The sequence below is a fragment of the Choloepus didactylus genome, chromosome 6 (assembly GCF_015220235.1).
Source record: "Choloepus didactylus isolate mChoDid1 chromosome 6, mChoDid1.pri, whole genome shotgun sequence".
Taxonomy (NCBI): Eukaryota; Metazoa; Chordata; class Mammalia; order Pilosa; family Megalonychidae; genus Choloepus; species Choloepus didactylus.
Window position 1 is genome coordinate 38,646,213 of NC_051312.1, and position 22,774 is coordinate 38,668,986.

Sequence of the window (22,774 nt, forward strand, 5' to 3'; positions counted from 1 at the left end):
CCAGTGTGACGGAAGGGCTTCAAATAACAGGCACACACCACAAAACTGGGCGTGGACATTAGCCTTCCCTGCAACCTCAGCTGATTGTCCCAGAGTTGGGAAGGTGGAGCAGTGTGAATTAACAAAGCCCCATTCAGCCATCATTTGAGCAGACTGGGAGCCTCCCTACACAGCCCAGCAGCCCAGAACTGCCCTGAGGGGACGGCACGCACCTGTGACATAGCACAGTCATCCCTCAACAGAGGACCCGGGGTGCATGGCCTGGAAGAGGGGCCCACTTGAAAGTCTCAGGAGCCATACGCCAATACCAAGGACTTGTGGGTCAGTGGCAGAGACAAACTGTGGCAGGACTGAACTGAAGGATTAGACTATTGCAGCAGCTTTAAAACTCTAGGATCACCAGGGAGATTTGATTGTTAGGGCCACCCCCCCTCCCCGACTGCCCAGAAACATGCCCCACATACAGGGCAGGCAACACCAACTACACACGCAAGCTTGGTACACCAATTGGGCCCCACAAGACTCACTCCCCCACTCACCAAAAAGGCTAAGCAGGGGAGAACTGGCTTGTGGAGAACAGGTGGCTCGTGGACGCCACCTGCTGGTTAGTTAGAGAAAGTGTACTCCACGAAGCTGTAGATCTGATAAATTAGAGATAAGGACTTCAATAGGTCTACAAACCCTAAAAGAACCCTATCAAGTTCAGCAAATGCCACGAGGCCAAAATCAACAGAAAATTATAAAGCATATGAAAAAACCAGACGATATGGATAACCCAAGCCCAAGCACCCAAATCAAAAGACCAGAAGAGACACAGCACCTAGAGCAGCTACTCAAAGAACTAAAGATGAACAATGGGACCATAGTACGGGATATGAAGGAAATCAAGAAGACTCTAGAAGAGCATAAAGAAGACATTGCAAGACTAAATAAAAAAATGGATGATCTTATGGAAATTAAAGAAACTGTAGACCAAATTAAAAAGATTCTGGACACTCATAGTACAAGACTAGACGAAGTTGAACAACGAATCAGTGACCTGGAAGATGACAGAATGGAAAATGAAAGCATAAAAGAAAGAATGGGGAAAAAAATTGAAAAAATCAAAATGGACCTCAGGGATATGATAGATAATATAAAACGTCCAAATATAAGACTCATTGGTGTCCCAGAAGGGGAAGAAAAGGGTAAAGGTCTAGGAAGAGTATTCAAAGAAATTGTTGGGGAAAACTTCCCAAATCTTCTAAACAACATAAATACACAAATCATAAATGCTCAGCGAACTCCAAATAGAATAAATCCAAATAAATCCACTCCAAGACATATACTGATCACACTGTCAAACACAGAAGAGAAGGAGCAAGTTCTGAAAGCAGCAAGAGAAAAGCAATTCACCACATACAAAGGAAACAGCATAAGACTAAGTAGTGACTACTCAGCAGCCACCATGGAGGCAAGAAGGCAGTGGCACGATATATTTAAAATTCTGAGTGACAAAAATTTCCAGCCAAGAATACTTTATCCAGCAAAGCTCTCCTTCAAATTTGAGGGAGAGCTTAAATTTTTCACAGACAAACAAATGCTGAGAGAATTTGCTAACAAGAGACCTGCCCTACTGGAGATACTAAAGGGAGCCCTACAGACAGAGAAACAAAGACAGGACAGAGAGACTTGGAGAAAGGTTCAGTACTAAAGAGATTCGGTATGGGTACAATAAAGGATATTAATAGAGAGAGGGGAAAAATATGGCAAACATAAACCAAAGGATAAGATGGCTGATTCAAGAAATGCCTTCCCGGTTATAACGTTGAATGTAAATGGATTAAACTCCCCAATTAAAAGATATAGATTCGCAGAATGGATCAAAAAAAATGAACCATCAATATGTTGCATACAAGAGACTCATCTTAGACATAGGGACACAAAGAAACTGAAAGTGAAAGGATGGAAAAAAATATTTCATGCAAGCTACAGCCAAAAGAAAGCAGGTGTAGCAATATTAATCTCAGATAAAATAGACTTCAAATGCAGGGATGTTTTGAGAGACAAAGAAGGCCACTACATACTAATAAAAGGGGCAATTCAGCAAGAAGAAATAATAATCGTAAATGTCTATGCATCCAATTAAGGTGCCACAAAATACATGAGAGAAACACTGGCAAAACTAAAGGAAGCAATTGATGTTTCCACAATAATTGTGGGAGACTTCAACACATCACTCTCTCCTATAGATAGATCAACCAGACAGAAGACCAATAAGGAAATTGAAAACCTAAACAATCTGATAAATGAATTAGATTTAACAGACATCTACAGGACATTACATCCCAAATCACCAGGATACACATACTTTTCTAGTGCTCATGGAACTTTCTCCAGAATAGATCATATGCTGGGACATAAAACAAGCCTCAATAAATTTAAAAAGATTGAAATTATTCAAAGCACATTCTCTGACCACAATGGAATACAATTAGAAGTCAATAACCATCAGAGACTTAGAAAATTCAAATACCTGGAGGTTAAACAACACACTCCTAAACAATCAGTGGGTTAAAGAAGAAATATCAAGAGAAATTGCTAAATATATAGAGACGAACGAAAATGAGAACACAACATACCAAAACCTATGGGATGCAGCAAAAGCAGTGCTAAGGGGGAAATTTATAGCACTAAACGCATATATTAAAAAGGAAGAAAGAGCCAAATCAAAGAACTAATGGATCAACTGAAGAAGCTAGAAAATGAACAGCAAACCAATCCTAAACCAAGTAGAAGAAAAGAAATAACAAGGATTAAAGCAGAAATAAATGACATAGAGAACAAAAAAACAATAGAGAGGATAAATATCACCAAAAGTTGGTTCTTTGAGAAGATCAACAAGATTGACAAGCCCCTAGCTAGACTGACAAAATCAAAAAGAGAGAAGACCCATATAAACAAAATAATGAATGAAAAAGGTGACATAACTGCAGATCCTGAAGAAATTAAAAAAATTATAAGAGGATATTATGAACAACAGTATGGCAATAAACTGGACAATGTAGAAGAAATGGACAATTTCCTGGAAACATATGAGCAACCTAGACTGACCAGAGAAGAAATAGAAGAACTCAACCAACCCATCACAAGCAAAGAGATCCAATCAGTCATCAAAAATCTTCCCACAAATAAATGCCCAGGGCCAGATGGCTTCACAGGGGAATTCTACCAAACTTTCCAGAAAGAACTGACACCAATCTTACTCAAACTCTTTCAAAACGTTGAAGAAAATGGAACACTACCTAACTCATTTTATGAAGCTAACATCAATCTAATACCAAAACCAGGCAAAGATGCTACAAAAAAGGAAAACTACCGGCCAATCTCCCTAATGAATATAGATGTAAAAATCCTCAACAAAATACTTGCAAATCGAATCCAAAGACACATTAAAAAAATCATACACCATGACCAAGTGGGGTTCATTCCAGGCATGCAAGGATGGTTCAACATAAGAAAAACAATCAATGTATTACAACACATTAAAAACTCGAAAGGGGAAAATCAATTGATCATCTCAATAGATGCTGAAAAAGCATTTGACAAAATCCAACATCCGTTTTTGTTAAAAACACTTCAAAAGGTAGGAATTGAAGGAAACTTCCTCAACATGATAAAGAGCATATATGAAAAACCCACAGCCAGCATAGTACTCAATGGTGAGAGACTGAAAGCCTTCCCTCTAAGATCAGGAACAAGACAAGGATGCCCGCTGTCACCACTGTTATTCAAGATTGTGCTGGAAGTGCTAGCCAGGGCAATCTGGCAAGACAAAGAAATAAAAGGCATCCAAATTGGAAGAGAAGAAGTAAAACTGTCATTGTTTGCAGACGATAGGATCTTATATCTAGAAAACCCTGAGAAATCGACGATACAGCTACTAGAGCTAATAAACAAATTTAGCAAAGTAGCGGGATACAAGATTAATGCACATAAGTCAGTAATGTTTCTATATGCTAGAAATGAACAAACTGAAGAGACACTCAAGAAAAAGATACCATTTTCAATAGCAACTAAAAAAATCAAGTACCTAGGAATAAACTTAACCAAAGATGTAAAAGACCTATACAAAGAAAACTACATAACTCTACTAAAAGAAATAGAAGGGGACCTTAAAAGATGGAAAAATATTCCATGTTCATGGATAGGAAGACTAAATGTCATTAAGATGTCAATTCTACCCAAACTCATCTACAGATTCAATGCAATCCCAATCAAAATTCCAACAACCTACTTTGCAGACTTGGAAAAGCTAGTTATCAAATTTATTTGGAAAGGGAAGATGCCTCGAATTGCTAAAGACACTCTAAAAAAGAAAAACGAAGTGGGAGGACTTACACTCCCTGACTTTGAAGCTTATTATAAAGCCACAGTTGCCAAAACAGCATGGTACTGGCACAAAGATAGACATATAGATCAATGGAATCGAATTGAGAATTCAGAGATAGACCCTCAGATCTATGGCCGACTGATCTTTGATAAGGCCCCCAAAGTCACTGAACTGAGTCATAATGGTCTTTTCAACAAATGGGGCTGGGAGAGTTGGATATCCATATCCAAAAGAATGAAAGAGGACCCCTACCTCACCCCCTACACAAAAATTAACTCAAAATGGACCAAAGATCTCAATATAAAAGAAAGTACCATAAAACTCCTAGAAGATAATGTAGGAAAACATCTTCAAGACCTTGTATTAGGCGGCCACTTCCTAGACTTTACACCCAAAGCACAAGCAACAAAAGAGAAAATAGATAAATGGGAACTCCTCAAGCTTAGAAGTTTCTGCACCTCAAAGGAATTTCTCAAAAAGGTAAAGAGGCAGCCAACTCAATGGGAAAAAATTTTTGGAAACCATGTATCTGACAAAAGACTGATATCTTGCATATACAAAGAAATCTTACAACTCAATGACAATAGTACAGACAGCCCAATTATAAAATGGGCAAAAGATATGAAAAGACAGTTCTCTGAAGAGGAAATACAAATGGCCAAGAAACACATGAAAAAATGTTCAGCTTCACTAGCTATTAGAGAGATGCAAATTAAAACCACAATGAGATACCATCTAACACCGGTTAGAATGGCTGCCATTAAACAAACAGGAGACTACAAATGCTGGAGGGGATGTGGAGAAATTGGAACTCTTATTCACTGTTGGTGGGACTGTATAATGGTTCAGCCACTCTGGAAGTCAGTCTGGCAGTTCCTTAGAAAACTAGATATAGAGCTACCATTCGATCCAGCGATTGCACTTCTCGGTATATACCCGGAAGATCGGAAAGCAGTGACACGAACAGATATCTGCACGCCAATGTTCATAGCAGCATTATTCACAATTGCCAAGAGATGGAAACAACCCAAATGTCCTTCAACAGATGACTGGATAAATAAAATGTGGTATATACACACGATGGAATACTACGCGGCAGTAAGAAGGAACGATCTCGTGAAACATATGACAACATGGATGAACCTTGAAGACATGATGCTGAGTGAAATAAGCCAGGCACAAAAAGAGAAATATTATATGCTACCACTAATGTGAACTTTCAAAAATGTAAAACAAATGGTTTATAATGTAGAATGTAGGGGAACTAGCAGTAGAGAGTAATTAAGGAAGGGGGAACAATAATCCAAGAAGAACAGATAACCTTTTTAACGTTCTGGGGATGCCCAGAAATGACTATGGTCTGTTAATTTCTGATGGATATAGTAGGAACAAGTTCACAGAAATGTTGCTATATTATGTAACTTTCTTGGGGTAAAGTAGGAACATGTTGGAAATTAAGCAGTTATCTTAGGTTAGTTGTCTTTTTCTTACTCCCTTGTTATGGTCTCTTTGAAATGTTCTTTTATTGTATGTTTGTTTTCTTTTTAACTTTTTTTTTCATACAGTTGATTTAAAAAAGAAGGGAAAGTTAAAAAAAAAAAAAAAAGAAAGAAAGAAAAACAAGGAAAAAAAATGATGTATTGCCCCCTTGAGGAGCCTGTGGAGAATGCAGGGGTATTCGCCTACCCCACCTCCATGGTTGCTAACATGACCACAGACATAGGGGACTGGTGGTTTGATGGGTTGAGCCCTCTACCACAGGTTTTACCCTTGGGAAGACGGTTGCTGCAAAGGAGAGGCTAGGCCTCCCTATGGTTGTGCCTAAGAGCCTCCTCCCGAATGCCTCTTTGTTGCTCAGATGTGGCCCTGTCTCTCTGGCTAAGCCAACATGAAAGGTGAAATCACTGCCCTCCCCCCTACGTGGGATCAGACACCCAGGGGAGTGAATCTCCCTGGCAACGTGGAATATGACTCCCGGGGAGGAATGTAGACCCGGCATCGTGGGACGGAGAACATCTTCTTGACCAAAAGGGGGATGTGAAAGGAAATGAAATAAGCTTCAGTGGCAGAGAGATTCCAAAACGAGCCGAGAGGTCACTCTGGTGGGCACTCTTACGCACACTTTAGACAACCCTTTTTAGGTTCTAAAGAATTGGGGTAGCTGGTGGTGGATACCTGAAACTATCAAACTACAACCCAGAACCCATGAATCTCGAAGACAGATGTATAAAAATGTAGCTTATGAGGGGTGACAATGGGATTGGGAAAGCCATAAGGACCACACTCCACTTTGTCTAGTTTATGGATGGATGAGTAGAAAAATAGGGGAAGGAAACAAACAGACAAAGGTACCCAGTGTTCTTTTTTACTTCAATTGCCCTTTTTCACTCTAATTATTATTCTTGTTATTTTTGTGTGTGTGCTAATGAAGGTGTCAGGGATTGATTTAGGTGATGAATCTACAACTATGTAATGGTACTGTAAACAATCGAAAGTACGATTTGTTTTGTATGACTGCGTGGTATGTGAATATATCTCAATAAAATGATTAAAAAAAAAACAGTACAATTAAAAAAAAAAAGGTCACTTGCTTGCTTTTTGTGACATATTTGAATTAATGACGTATTTGATGGCTAATTGCAACTTTCTATTAAGAAAACTTTGCTGATAGATAACACAGATGCAATAAGGCGTCTTTGCTATACCTCTCCAAATAAGCTCCGTGCCTGACTATTTGACAGTTATTTTAATTTTTAGAGACAATCACTACTTTCAGAAATCCTCAGACAATGCATTTGTACCCAAATGACTAGATGTGCATTTGCTTATTATTGCCTCACAAGCATCGTAAATAATGGATTGTTAAAATTACACAAGGAAAGGCTTCAGAAAGTATCAAAGTTCTGCCCAGATGGGCAACTAAAATATAAATTGTGGCAAAACATGGCCATGAAAAGAAGGAAGGAAGGGAGGAAGGAAGGAAGGAAGGAAAGAAGGAAGGAAGGAAGGAAGGAAGGCTTAAGAAGTAAAGTTATCTTTAAATATAATTTGTCCAATCCCAAAGCTCAAACAAGAACAGAGAATCTAGCAGAGGTAGTGGCTTTAAATGCAGATTGTAATAATTCTCTAGAAGTTCTGAGAGCAAGGTATTGCAGTAGAAAGACATTTGGATCCAGGTCCTGTGTATATCATGCAATAGTTGTGTTGCCTAGCTCTAGTCACATACTCTATCTCTGACTTGGCTTTTTCACTTAGATTAAAGGAGAAGTGATAACTGGAATATGTTCCTCAGAAAATTCTTTGGAAATGCTGCTTATAAATGCTGTGAGGTAGAATTTATAGACATAAACTCACCCTTAAAATTAACTTCTGAAATATTTTTGAATGTGGGGTTATCAAAATAGAAAGTTATGGCTACAAACCCTGAATATCAGATATCATTATAACTTCCATTAGCAGTCCAGTTATGTGATGATGACAATGAACAATGACTAGATCAATACCCTGAAAGGAAATTGACATAAACCCAATCTCATTTGTGGCTAGTGGGACCAGAGTGACCTTGGCAGTATCTCTAGGGCTTTGAGTAGAGATGGAATTCACATATTTCTAGTCACATAGATCTGAGCTCTCCTACTGTCTTTGTTTAGTTGAAGAATAAGCTCACTGATGGGGAATAAGGGTCTCTTCTATGAACCTTACAGCCCCAAATATTGTCACATATCTTTTTTTCCTTGTGGTTCATATAAGCCACCCATGTAAGGCATTTCTGCATATTCTTAAAATCTATTAGGGATGGACAGAATAGAAACACAAATTAAAACTGAATGTTAAACATGCTTAATCTTAAATGTCCTTGTACCATATCTCTCCCCAGACTCTGACTTCTGTGTTTATACCTGACTATCCTTTTTGTCTGTCTGTAAGATATTTCCACTTCCCAGGAAATATATAATGAAGCCTCCTAACAAGTGCGAAACAAAGTCTTTCACATTATTATTCAAAGAAATCTGACCTTCCCCAGAGGCTATGTTCAGTGTCAGTTACATGACTATGTCTGCATTACCAAAAGATAGTTGGAAGAAATGAATGAGATAACCAATGGCTGAATATATGGTAGACCATGGCAAAGATGTTGGATTTTAGTCCTAGCAAGAGGGGAAACCATTAGAGAATTTTGAACTGAGAGAAAAAAGAAATGAGCACAAACATATATTTTAAAAGTATCATTCTGGATAACGTGGAAAATTGACTGTAGGGGAGAAAAAATAGTAGAAGCAAGGAGAACAATTAGTAGTATTGTAATCATGCAGGTAAGAGGTAATGGTGGTTTGTACAAATGAATGTGGTTGTTAGCATTAGAGGTGGAGAGAAGTGGTCAGATTTTGGATATATGTTGAACATACAACCCACAATATATGCTGATGGACTATATGTGACGTGTGGGGGGTGGGGTGGGGGGTTGTTTTCAAGGTTTTTGTCTTCATCCACCAGAAGGATAGAGTTGCCAAAACCTGAAATGGGGACAGCTATGGGAAGGTGTTTTAGTTTTTTAGGTTGCTCCAAGAAAATACCATGAAATAGGTTGACTTAAACAATCAGGATGATTAGCTCACAGTTTTGAGGCTATGAAAATGTCCAAATCAAGGGATCATCAAGATGATACTTTCTTTTCAAAGACCACCTGCTGGCAATCCTTGGATCCTCTGCTTCTCTGCCACATGGCAAGGCACATGGCATCAACTAGTCTCTTCCTTCTGTTCTGAGTTCCATTTCAGCTTCTTACTTCCTGTGTCGCTTTCTCTCTCTCTCTTTATTCCATTTATAAAGGACTCCAGTAATAGGATTAAGACCCATCCTATATAAGGTGTATCACACCTTAACTGAAGTAGACTCATTGAAAGTCCTACTTACAGGGGTTTATACCCACAGGAATGGATTAACTTTAAGAACATGTTTTCTGGGGTACCTATAGTTTCAAACCACCTCAGAAGGTAAGTTGGGTCAATGGGTGAAACAAAAGTTTGGTTTAAGATGTATCGAGTTCTATATGTGTATTAGATATCCAATGGAAGTGTTCAATAGGAAGTTGTATAAAGGAATTTGGTATCCAGGCTGGATATTAAATGAGGATATCATAAGAACACAGATGCTATTTAAAGCCACAAGACTGGATAAAATCATGTATTGAGTTGAGTATATGTAGAGAAAAGAAGAGATCCTCAAAGTAACCCCTAAGGTACTTCAGTGTATAGAAGAACAAAGAGCGTAGGATGCTGAGCTGGGCAGCAAATGTATATGAGAAGACCTGGAAGAGACTGGTGTTCCTAAAACCACCTAAAGAAAGTGATTCAAGAAAGTGAGAGTAATTTAGTCCAGGAGAGGCTGCTAAATGATTCAGTAAAATGGTAGTCAAGACTTAATCGTTGGGTTGATATACTGGCGAACTTTACCAGAACAGGGCTGGTAGAATGGTAGAGACTAAAACCTGATTGAAATGAATGTGAGAGAGAATGTGAGGGGACCAAGGGAAGATAATGTGTTCAGACAACTCTTTGGAGGAGTTTTGCTCGAAGGAGTACAATAAATGAGATGGATGGTTGCTAAAAGGAGAAATCTTGAGAATTCTTTCATTTTTTAAAAAAATTACTGTGTGTTAATTCATTTGATGGAAGATATTATAGCTCATTGATATTGTAAAGGAAAAGGTTCAAGATAGAGTGAAGATTTGATACTGTAAATAAAAGGAGAAATTATAGCAATGAAGCCTTTGAGTGGGCAGGTAACAAGGACATTTCTCTTGCAGTAATGTAGTATGTGTTAGATTCAGGTAACGCCAAAAAAGGAAATGAGTGATCATCATAGATGTTTAATAAAGACTATTATTACTGTGTAGCAACCAGCATGTATTATTTATTCTCATTCTGGTAAACTTATTACAATAATATTTTCTTAGTGGGAATTGAAGTTGTTGGAAATATGTTGACATAACTTGTAAAAGAATCATTGGCAGTTGCCACTCTTGCCTCCATTGCTGATATTGATTCTCCCAAGGAACAAATAAGTAGAGAAAAGCCTGGGGCAAAGTGACTCTTGGGCCTAAATGCCTCCTTGCCAAATGGCACCCCCATGGCTTCATTGACATTTAGATGACAATTGATGGTGGGCAGGGGAGGGACTCTGACTCTGGAGTAAAACTCTCTTCTCCAAGGCCAGACCTGGATTTCCAGCATCATTGAGGTGCATTTCTCCAATCGGTCTCCACTGTAAGCTTTTTTGTTTGTTGGTTTAATTTGCAGACAAGCATACCTGAAATGAGCATAACCTTCCAGGTAATGAACTTGAAGTCAGACTAGCCCATGATGAAGGTCATTGCTGATGGACAAGCAGAGAGTTTGTTGTTGAGTTGCAGAGTTTTCAAGGATTTTCTATGAACTCCAGCTGTAATTCCAAACTGGTACTTCAGTAAGTCAAAAAGGATTTAAAATGGCCTATTTCCCCTACTCTTTCTGGTAATTTGCTGTAAGTGGTGATTATTTTGTCAAGGCTTTTGAGTCAAAGCTTTGACTATAATATCTGCAGCCTCTGATGGACTGTGGTTAGGGCAGTGAGTGTTGGAAATGAAATGTCTTGTTTATTTAAGAAAAGGATTGAAGTGAAACAGGGTTTGCTCTGGTTTGGTGAAGACTGAGTAAATGCTATGAGCAAAAATTGGGAGTCATTATTTTAATATGAAAAATCAAGCACAGATAATCCACACATTCTCAGAATGACAAGGCAAATAGAAACATCCAAGTTTCCAGATCTTCCTCACACCATTCTGCCCACTTTGTGCTGCCCAAAATATTAGACCTTCGAAGGGTAGATGCCATCTTACAATTTTTTTTTACATTTATGGGTCTCAGAATTCCCTGATCCAGGCTTTCCCAAAGCATTCTTCAAACTAATCAAGTAAACAGCTCCATTAAGAAAAGATTTTTGTAGCCACATAAGTTTGGCAAGCATCATACTGGTATCTCTGCACCCCCAGTGACTCAGTGCAAGTTAATGCATTCAAGGCTGAAGTCTTCTTGTAAATAAAGCATGTTAAGTGTCTGCTCCAGTATTTCTTAATGCAGCCTATCTTCCCGTGCTGAGCATTCTCCTCTCCTTCTTCACCCTTTATCCCTCTATGATATCCATTAAAGTCTTTTTTTCGTGGAACGTATTTTGGGGATGACTGTTCCAGGACCAAACCCAAATCCTGCTGAGAGCTCTGTTATCAGTAAGTGCTTGTTCATAATCCCATTCCTATTTTTTCTCTGTCTCCTTTCTTCTTCTCTCCTTTCCTTCTCACAATACTTACCTGAGAATAAACAAATGAAAGAAATAGTACAGAGTACTACAATATTGTGTGATAAGTTCAGCAGGACACAGTTACAGAGGTACAAAGGTAGCAAGAAATGGGGATATTTCTGTCTGAGAATATGAAATACAAACGCATTAGGAGTGAGTTGACGTTTGAGCTGATTTTGAAGGATGTGTGGGAGTTCCTGGCAAAACTGTATAGGGGGCTTTCAGTCAAAAGGAACAGCTTGTTTTTTTTTTTTTTTTTCTGAGAAGTCCTGGAGGCTCTGCCTGCAGAGATTTCAAGGTGGGAAGTTTTAGGAATCCTTGAGGCATTTTGTAGGGTCATAAGGGTTATAGATATGTTCTCAGACATATGGGAGAAAGAAAGCTTGATAAAGAAAATAATATGAGTTTTGCCATTTAGAAAGACAACTCTAGCTTGGTGTGAAGAACATATTGGGGGAGGACCATAGCAAGAGTCCCTAGGCAAACCAGTTGGGAGTAATTCAGGAAAAGATGCTAATGGGCTAAAATAATTTTACAGTGACAGAGTAGAGAGAACAATCTGAGAAATATTTGGAGGTTGATGTGAGGGTATTGAGTGACTGCATAAATAAGGGAATGAGGAAGGAAATATCGAGGATACCTTTAAATTGTCTGGCTTAATGATCTCAGTGGTGGAACTGATGAGGTCACTGATCCCAAATTAGATAATTAAGGAGTAAGTAGTTTGGGAAAAGTTAATAATGGATCCAGGTTTTAGTATTTTTAATTTTATAAGGCTGTGTGATATCCAGGAGGAGGTACTTGGAGCTGGCATCTGGAGAGATTTTAACCATGGAGAATTATTACTTCTTAATCTGTACCTCTGGCATCAACCTTTCCTCCAAACTCCTAAAAAGAAAAGAGAATTACACATAGAGCCCCAGAATAAAAGGATTGTGTTGAAGTAAACATTCTGATTCACTATGTTCAAGTTTTTAGGCAATATTACTTCCTATGGACAATAGCCTCTGAGCAAAAACAATCTAGTATAAAGACAAAAACATCAAAATAATCAATATCAGCACCACCAACAAAACAAAAACAATAAAGCAGACTATGAAATTAAACACAAAATACCATGAGCAAACAAGGAAAAGAGGCAGTGGTATGCTATTTCAAGGTTCCTACGTAGAGAGTGCCACTATTTCAATTCATATTTTGTCTTTGATCTATCCAAGGCACATTTTCTTTGTTGGGTTTCTCTGTATTTTTGTCTGTCATTTACCCTTGTGTTACGTGCGGCTCTGCTAAACCCATAATCAAGTTCTCTAGACCTATCTATCAGTCCCTGTGCCTTGGATTTGCGGGCTGGGATTGTGATTGAGAAAGACATGTGAGTTGATCACTGGCCTTGGAAAAATGGGAATTTCCCCTTCCCTGAAGAGTACACATTTCTTCAAAATGAAATTTTAGGCTTCTCACTCTTGGTGTCAGTTTTAACTCTTCTAGATAGATATTTTGATATTTTGAGACATTTCAAACTGAATAGATAGAAAATTTTTCTGAAGCCCCATTAATATGTTTGCATCTCATTTGTTTGTAATGCACTTTTTAAAATTAATGTATATATATGTATATAGGTGTTGTTGTTAGAGAAGTTGTAGGTTTACAGAAATATGATGCATAAAATGGGATCATTCTTTTTAATCCTGGTGATGGTCCTTCAGTGGACCAAGCTGAATGCGAATATTTGTTAAAAACATGTTATTTGCAATACAAGTTTCAACTGCTATAATGTTTCATGTGAGTTGAAGGTTGAGTACAATATATAACAACTGAAATAGAATTGGAGGTCTGTGTATTCCTCCACCACGAGCTTACAAGTGACTCAACTGAGCATCAGAGGTTAAGTGTTATTCCTAAGGCCACATAACTTGTTAGTTGCTGGAACTTGCAGCTAGATTTTCTATTCTTTACTTTTATTTCCACTAATCTTACCTTTGACTTCTAAGGAATAACATCCAACAAAATTGTATGCCTGTTCTATATAGATTCTCCCATTTAGGCAGAGACAATTTTGCATGTGTTCAATATAAAACTTATTTATAATGGATAAGAAACTTCATTGTTTGGATATAGCTATAGTTGATACGCAACTCAACCTCATTAGCAATCTGGGAGATGCAAATTAGAATAAAAACACAGCATGATTAAATTAAGTTAAATGTAAAAATACTGATGATACCAAGGGTTGGAGAAGGCTGTGAAGCATCTGGACTTCTTATACACTGCTGGTGAGAATATATATATTGGATTAACCAATTGATAGCATCTACGGAAGTTTAACGTGGGGATCTCTACATTCATAAAACATTATTCATAAGTGTCCCAAACCAGGATCAGCTCATATGTCCATCAATAGGAGAATGAATAAATAACTTGGACTATATTTAAACAATGGAATTTAGAGTCATGATGATAAATAGATTAGTACTACCTGCAAAAACGAGAATGAGTCACAGAAAAGAACGAACCAGACCCAAAGGTATATCTCATAGGATTCACTTATCCAAAACATTTTTAAAAGTAAAATTAATTTATGGGATTAGAAGTTAGTTTAATGATTACATTTAAGAACAAAGGAGACCATAGAAATTGGAAAGTTAAAAGAACAGGACTTCTGAGATGCTGGCATATTTCTATTTTTTGGCCCTTGTACTGGTTACACAGGAGTGTTCATTTTGTGGTAATTCCCAAAGCTCTATGCTTATGATTTATGCACCTTTCTGAATGAATTTTATGAGTTAATAAAAATGGTTTAAATAGAACAAAATAAAAGTTGGTGAATAATAGAACTGGAAAGCAAAGAAGGAAGTGACTAAAGATTTAAGCTTTTAAGAAAATTGAAAAGAAACAAATTTTAAACTTTTTTTTTGAAGAAATAGAAAGAGAACATGTTGTGAAATTTAAATTGCCTGAACCTAAGGCTGATGTTAGAGTGGAAAATCTTCTGGAATAGATGCCCAAAGACTGGTTAACTGGCCTAGTGAACAGAAGCAAGGAAGGGAAGAAGAAAGAAAAAACAAAAAACAAAAAACAAAACAAAACAAAACTCTTTGGGGAAAGTCCGGAATGACAGAGGTCAGAGTGGAAAACAATTAAGTTAGGGCATCAAAACTAAGGAAACTACCTCTAACAAAGACCGGTCTTTTGAAGTAGGCAAACCTAAACTTTTGAAGTAGGCAAACCTAAACTTTTGAAGTAGGCAAACCTAAACTTTGTATCCATGCTTTATATCTGCAGTTTTCCTAGCTACAATAGTTCCCTAACCCAAGATGACTCACAGCACAGTCTAATAGTGTTGTACCTACATCCATTGGCTGGGATGGAGCATGACAACAGTTAACAAGGTTGACTTTGCATTAAAGGGCTAAGAAGCTGTTTTAATTTGTAAAGATAAGTTTGAAACTAAAACACTGATACGTGGAAAGTCTTATGAATGCAGGCAGCCTTCTCTTTGGGAGGCTACCAGCATTTGATAGAATTTTTTTACCAAAGGAAGCAAAACCCTCCATTCCCATTGGGGTGTTTCCCCTCTCATGTGAGAGCATGTAACAACTACTTCCAAAATGCTCCCATGAAATCCCATGCTTCTTTTTTTTTTTTTTTTACAACACTCATCACACATAATCACATGTGTGATTATGTTTTTAATATCTGCCTTCCCCCTGCACTGTACACTCTGTAGGACAAGAACCACATCTGTCTATTCACTGCTGCCTCCCTGGTGCCTAGTGCACAACAGATGACCATATGTTTTGTTGCACTGAATTTCAGTCATCTTGTTGACTTCAAAAAGCAGGCTTCTCTTCCTAGATGAATCAATCAGCAGAAAGGCAAGTTGCTTTCCAAATTACAGTTAAAAACAGAACAAAACACTAACTCCAAATTCATTAAAATGGACTCTCAAATTGGTCTTTACTATAGTTTTTCAGTTATTGCTATTTCCCCAGAAGAAGCTTTATGCTGCTATTTTTTTTTACCCATCTTGACAGATAAATTCATCCTGAATCCCACTCTACAGATATCTGACAAGATGTTTAGACCAATTCCTTCATTTTACAGGTTAGAAAATAGACTTGATTAAAACAGCAAATAAAATAATGAGTATTAGAGGGCGAAAGTTATCTACAAGGAAGTATGAGAAAGGAGGCCCTCAATTTCATTAAGGATTTGATGGTAGATGGTTGGTTATAAGCTAAGATCACTGGAAATGTCACTGTTTTTTCTCTGCCATTGTTTAGTTAGCAATCTTGGGATTTTCAGGAAGTGGGTTTCTTGGAAAAAAGATTTATATTTGAGCATCCTCCAGGGACACTACTGGATGTTCAGCAATATCAAAAACCTTTTACTTATTTGTTAAGGAACCAGTAAAAATCACATTCATTGAAAACTCCCTTCTCTAGAAAGTCCATTTCTACCTGGTAGGGAGAACATCTTATGTTTCTGTTCAGTTTCCTGCTTTCTCTCACATGCAGTTATAAGTTGTTCAATAAATATTTATTGATTTGAATTGGCTCTTTACTACAGAGAACTTCAATATTAATCATCTCTAAAATACAGGAAATAATTAGCTTTCCTTTCCATTCTAGTCAAAAGTCGAATGATTGGTCAGGTGCATAGAGATTTAAAAGCAAATGAGGATCAGAAAATTGTGTAGAAGATTTGATTCAGGCCTATGATTCAAAACTGGATTAGCAACTTGTGATGGCTAAGTTTATGAGTCAACTTGGCTAGGTTATGGTGTCCAGTTGTTTGGTCAAGCAAGCACTAGCCTGATTGTTACTATAAGGGTATTTTGTGGATTTTAAATCATTAGCCAGTTGATTGCATCTATGGCTGGTTACATCTAAATCAACCAAGGTAATTGCCTTCAGCAGTGTCAGCAGGCTCATCCAATCAGTTGAAGACCTTAAAGGGAGAACTGATGATCTCAGCCATCAGAAAGAAGAATTTCTATCTCTACTTCATCCAGCCAGCTACTTCTGGGGAATTCCTCAATACCTGCATCGGAGTTTGAAATTTGAAGCCTGCCCTATGGAATTCGGGCTTGCCAGTCTCCGTTCTCACATGATCCAATTCCTCTAATAAAGATTATAATAAAGTTCACCTGTCAGTTCTGTTTCTCTGGAGAGCCCTGACTAATACATAACTTATATTTGTCATCACACATTTTTGTCTGACAACTATTCTGATCCTAACTAGTGAATAGCTCCAGTCACACTAACATATGACTCAGCGAACAGTGCAAATGACTTAACATGACAATTAAGTTCTATAGCACTCTAACACTGGAATTACAAAAGCATTTCACATGACAGAAGACAAGGAAATTATTGTGCTAAAGCCATTTCAGCTAAAATGCATTAAATATTCTTTTGAGTTGAAATCACTAAAACTGTGAAGACTTGAACATTTTAAATAGAAAAAATCTGAAAAGTATCAAATCCATTTTAATACATCTCAAGATAGACTTTTACTGACTTGACTAATCTAGTAGTTTCCAGTCTAGAACTTCTTTGGTGCTCTCCAATAGTGAATAGATCATTCAATTTCTGTTTATATTTGTTATATATTACTGTTAGAAGCGTAACCAATGCATATTTATTATATCATACTTTTGTGGGTCAGGATTCCAGGTGTGGTTTAGCTGAATCTTCGATTTCAGTCTCATGAGGATGGAATTAAGGTGTTGGCCAAGTCTAGAGTTTCATTACAGGGCTCAAATGGGAAAGGATATTTTTCAAAGCTCATGTGATTATTTTCAGATTTCAGTTCCTTGCCATCTATAGAGCCTCCATTTCTAACTGGCTTTTGACCAGAGGATACCCTTAGGTCTTTGCCATATGGGCTTCCCTAGCATGGCCTCTTAATTTGTCAAAGCCAACAATGGAGAGGGTCTCTTAGCAAGATGGGTGTTATTACTTTATGTAACATAATCATGAAAGTGACATCCTGTGCTACAATATGGTTTGGTTAGAAGCAGAGCCTGGGTCCCACCTACACCCAAGAGAGGAGGTGATGCAGGGGTGTGAGTACCAGGAGGCAGGATAATTGGGAACTATCTATGAGTCTGTCTACCACAGCTGTCCATAAAATGAGAATCAGTGGCTTTTGCCTGGATTGTGGCTATGAATTTATAGCAGCAAGAAACATTCCACTTAATTTTCAGGAGATTTCAATTCAAACTGTGTGCTTTAAGTGGTTCCCAGAATTTTATTCCATGGACTAGTAAAATTTGGTTTCGCAAAAAGCGGACAAAAAAAAAATAGGGTACTGATATAGGGTTGCTAATTTTGCCAAAAGTATTAAAGAAAAACAAAAATTTAACTCAATTATTTTATAAAACAGACCGATTAAACAACAAATAAATAAAAATCTCAGAAAAAGAATACTCTTTTTTATTGAATGAGTGTATTTTTACTCAAAAGTTCTAGATTTTTTTTTTATATTCACTACTTACCTATTAGTCACTACACTTCACCAGTTTTCCAATTGGCATTTGTAATCTACTGTAGCAGAGAACTGAGATATAGTTTCTTTAATAATTTAAGATGAATAACATACTTAACTTCTAAAGAATTTAACTTGTTTCACTGCATATATGTGGAGCAAAATGAAACTTTTAAATATAAACTTGAACAGAGACCATCTAAAACAAGCAGATGGGATAGATGGTACCAGATGCCAAAAAGAAATGAGCAGAAAGTAGGGCATCAAATTTGGCTCTAAGGTCTTTGGTCATCAAGACACCAAGTTTCCTTATGTAGTTGAAAAATAAGGATAAGAGAACATGTGATTCCAAATGAGGAGAGATTATTTTTTCACTTAGCCTTGAATTCAAACAGAATTTAGTGCATGAGTTCTTCTGTGAAGGACTCTTATTTTCCTTCTCATTTTCCAGAATTTAGAACAGTGTCTTTAAAACAGAGGATTTTAGTATTTGCAGAGAGAATAATATTTCTTCAGATTTCTCCCTTATCTTCCTTTATATCATTCTAATAAGGATATTCATTATAGTACTAATAGCGGGTAGGGAGGCTGCAAAGGATAAATGATGGATAGGTGCTCAGGTATAATGTGTCCCAGGTATATGTAGTTTTTGATAATCTTACCCAATACAGAGCAGAACCTAGAGGATTTAAATAAAGATGTTAGAGTTAGGAAGATTAGGTGGTTTAGGTAATTAAGATTTTCTCTATCTCTATGAAATCTGATAATATTTTAATAAACTTTATTAAGGTACGCTTAACATATGATAATATTTTAATGGATAATTTACCCTTCTTTGTCTGCTCTTAATATATTCTACTGAATGCTGGAATATATGAGTAGAAATCAAATTTGGTAAGGCTAATAAAAATGTACAAACTACTTGATAATTTGCATTCATTGCTCATTTCCTTGCAGTTCAAATATGCAAGGAAGGACAATTAACAGATGGAACATCTAGATCAGTAACAGCATCAACATTTATATGTTAACTGTTCCAAGGGATCTTTATGTGGCAGAATAGTGGAGACCTTTTGCAACTTAGGACATGTTGATAAGAGCACTTGGAGCCATGGTTCACAAACTTGAGGATGCGCGCTTATTTTGGAAGAGGATGGGAATCTTTCTTAAGAAAAACAGAGTCTCAGAGATTCTTATTCATTGTGCTGGGTGAAGCCCTAGAATGTACATTTATTATAGCCTCCCAGTATGAATCTAATGTGTGTGGCCAAAGGGTCACCTTCTGAGATACGTTGTCTTGAAGGAAATATAGCTTTAGGTTAGTCTGGAGGTAACTGCAGTCCTCTCAGTAACCACACACTCTAGAATTCATTTTAAAAGCTTCCATTTATTGAATGCCACTGTACTTGGTAGTTTTCATATATTTGCATGAACTGGGCCTCACTACAACTGTTCAAGTAACATAATAGTACACCAATTTACAGATGAGGACACTAAACTTAACAGACATTAAGTTAATTTATCATAACTACAGAACTAAGTGATGGAACTGCAATTCAACATTTGTTCTGACTGATGCCAAACACTCCCCACTGCACTATGTCTCCCAGAATAATTGCTAACCTCAGTGCATTCGGAGTTATTATCAGAAGAGATGATATAAATGGATCTAAATGGATCTACAAAGCATCATTTACAACAAATCAACAGTTTCCGTTTGTATCCCATGTGATGAACTAAATTATCCTTTTATGGGCCATTGGTAAACTCTTATTTATTAAACAAATGTTTATTGACTATTAACTGTGTACCAGATATTATTGTAGATACTGGGTACACAAGCAAGAGAAAGTCCCTGCCTTCTGGAAGCTTCCATAATGTATTTCTGTCACTCTGTCCTTGAAATCCATCTTCCAGATCACTGGGATCCCCAATCTTAGTGCCTGGGATGCTACCTAAAGTCACATAAGCATTTGTCCATGCCCAGCAGGGAGCTTTTCCCATTTAGGAAATGGCACAGCCATTTACTCAGTTGCCCAAAAAAAGGATGCTAAATGTACGATCACTGAGTCTTTCATTTCCTTCACCATCACCCACACATTCAATTCAACAGAGTTCTGTCACTTCTAAATGCAAAAGTCATCTTAAATCTATACACCCTTCCTTGGCGTCATGCCACTGGGTATAAGTCACCATCACTTCTCACCAGAATTAGTGCAGTAACTTCTTACCAATCATTCTGTCTGGTTCCACTTTTACTTCTATCCATCCCATTTCCAACATAGCAGCTTTCTGAATTAACGGAGTTAACTTTTCAAAACCTAAATTTACTCAAGGTAGGTCGCTAATTCAATCCCATCAATGGACTCATATTGTTCTTAGCATAAAATTTATTCTCCTTACACTGGCATATAAATCCCCATATAATCTAACAATATCCTAACTGTCAAACATTTCAAATTCATCTCCCCTTTGCTCACAATGCTTTGATCACTCTGGCTTCCTTAACAATGATCCAGCAAGCCAAACTCTTTCCTACTTTCAGGGCTTTGGACTTGTTTATTTCTGCCTGTGTTCCTTCCCCCCAGCAGAGTCTATATCCATCACGTTTGTTTCACTGACCATAGTATTTAGTACAGTGTCTGGAATATAGAAAGAATTCAATTAATATGTATTGTATGAATGAGTAAAAGTTCAAGATTTTAAATCCTTACTATAAATATGTCCCCATCACAATATCATAGAGCTTACAGGATGAATGAAAAGGCAAAATGTTCCCAGGTAACATATGAACCATCATACAAGAACTTTCCAAATTGTCAAAAGATACTACTCCAAGGTAAAAAAATAAATGGTAGAGGAATTAAAACTAACCTGTTTTAGCTCCAAATATGTTTCTCTTTCACATATTTCCAGCAAATTTTGCTAGGTTATTCAAATTATAATTTATTAACTCATTCATTTACCCTTTTGTGAATACATTTGTTTTTAGTACCTATGTCTTAAAAAGCAGTTTCAAAAATTATTTATTCTACTGCCAAGGATTTTAGCGTGAAGTAGAAAAGTTATAGCAGGGACAAAAATAACTCTAAGTACAAAGTTTAGGGGGAAATGTACTGTGTAAGAGGTCTACTGATAAAATGCTTCAAGAGATCAGTAAAGGGAGAAAAAAACTTTAGATAGGAGATTGAGGGTTAGCTTTATAATTTGACCTCAAAGGACAAAGAACTTGAAAAAGCAGACATGGAAGGGATATATATATTCAGGGTATGAAGTTTGTTTTTTTCTGGAACATAAGAGACTTCAGGGGAAATAGTGAAAAATATAAATAGATGAGGAATGTGTTTAAATTGTACACCATCCTGACAAACATTTCAAGGAGTTGGATTTTAATTCTGTGGTTAATAAAGAGACATTAGCAGGAGGGTGGAGGTGCCAAAGCTCTTGAGAAGGGTGAACCTAGATAATCTTTATTATTATTTTTTACTTTACTGTTATTTTTAATTGAGATAAAATTCGTATCCCCAAAATTTCACCATTTTAAAGTGTATAATTCTTTTTAGTACTTTTTAGTACATTCACAAGATTGTATAATCATCAGAACTATGTAATACCAGAATGTTTTCATCACCCCAAGAAGAAAACTCAAACCCATTAGCAGTAAGTCTCCATTCTCCACACTTATGCCCTTCCCCACTTTCTGTCTCTATGAATTTACCTATTCTGGATGTTTTATTTAACTGGAGTTACATAATATGTTCCTTTTGTGCTCGTCTTCTTTCATTCAGCATTAACATGTCAAGGTTCATCCATGTTGTAGCAGGTACCAGTGTTTCCTTTTTATTGCTGAATAATATTCTGTTGTATGGGTATTCCATATTTTACTTATCCCTTCATTAGTTGATGAGCATTTGGGTCATTTTCACTATTTGTCTATTATGAATAATGCTGCTTTCCTTGTGGTTGAGTGATTGCGAAGAACAAAAGAGTTGAGCCGTAGTCCAAAGCACGTGACCAAACACCTGATACTCAGAACACGTTAGCTAATGCTATTATCATGACATTATAAGGATAATATAGGAGTATGATTTTATTAGTATTTTCAAGAACAAATTAGCTATTAAAACTTTTGGAAATGAGATGTTAACCCAAAATATAGCCATTTCAAATATTCATGCTAATCAAGCAGAACTTATTCCTCTGTTATTTTACTTCCTGCCTATTAGCTCTCTGGTCTGTAGATCTAAGGAGTCAGGATGACAATAGAAGATACATGCAGTTCTGTAAACTTTGCACTTATACTTCCTTCCAGTAGGGTCAATGACCACAAATTGAGAAGAGTACTTTGAGTTCTGGGTGTACTTAAAGTGGAAGGTTACTTTACTCCCTGGGGTGAGAAACTCCCACAGGGTGCCCTTTGACTCATCTTTATCAAAGGCTCACTTATTACTGAGCAAACAGAGATGGAAGTCACCACCCCAAACAGCTGTGCCTTCTGTGTTACATAGATATTGTTAATCTGGTCTGCACTGGGAATCCTTGGATCCTTAACATCAGTGAGATGTTTGCGTTGTT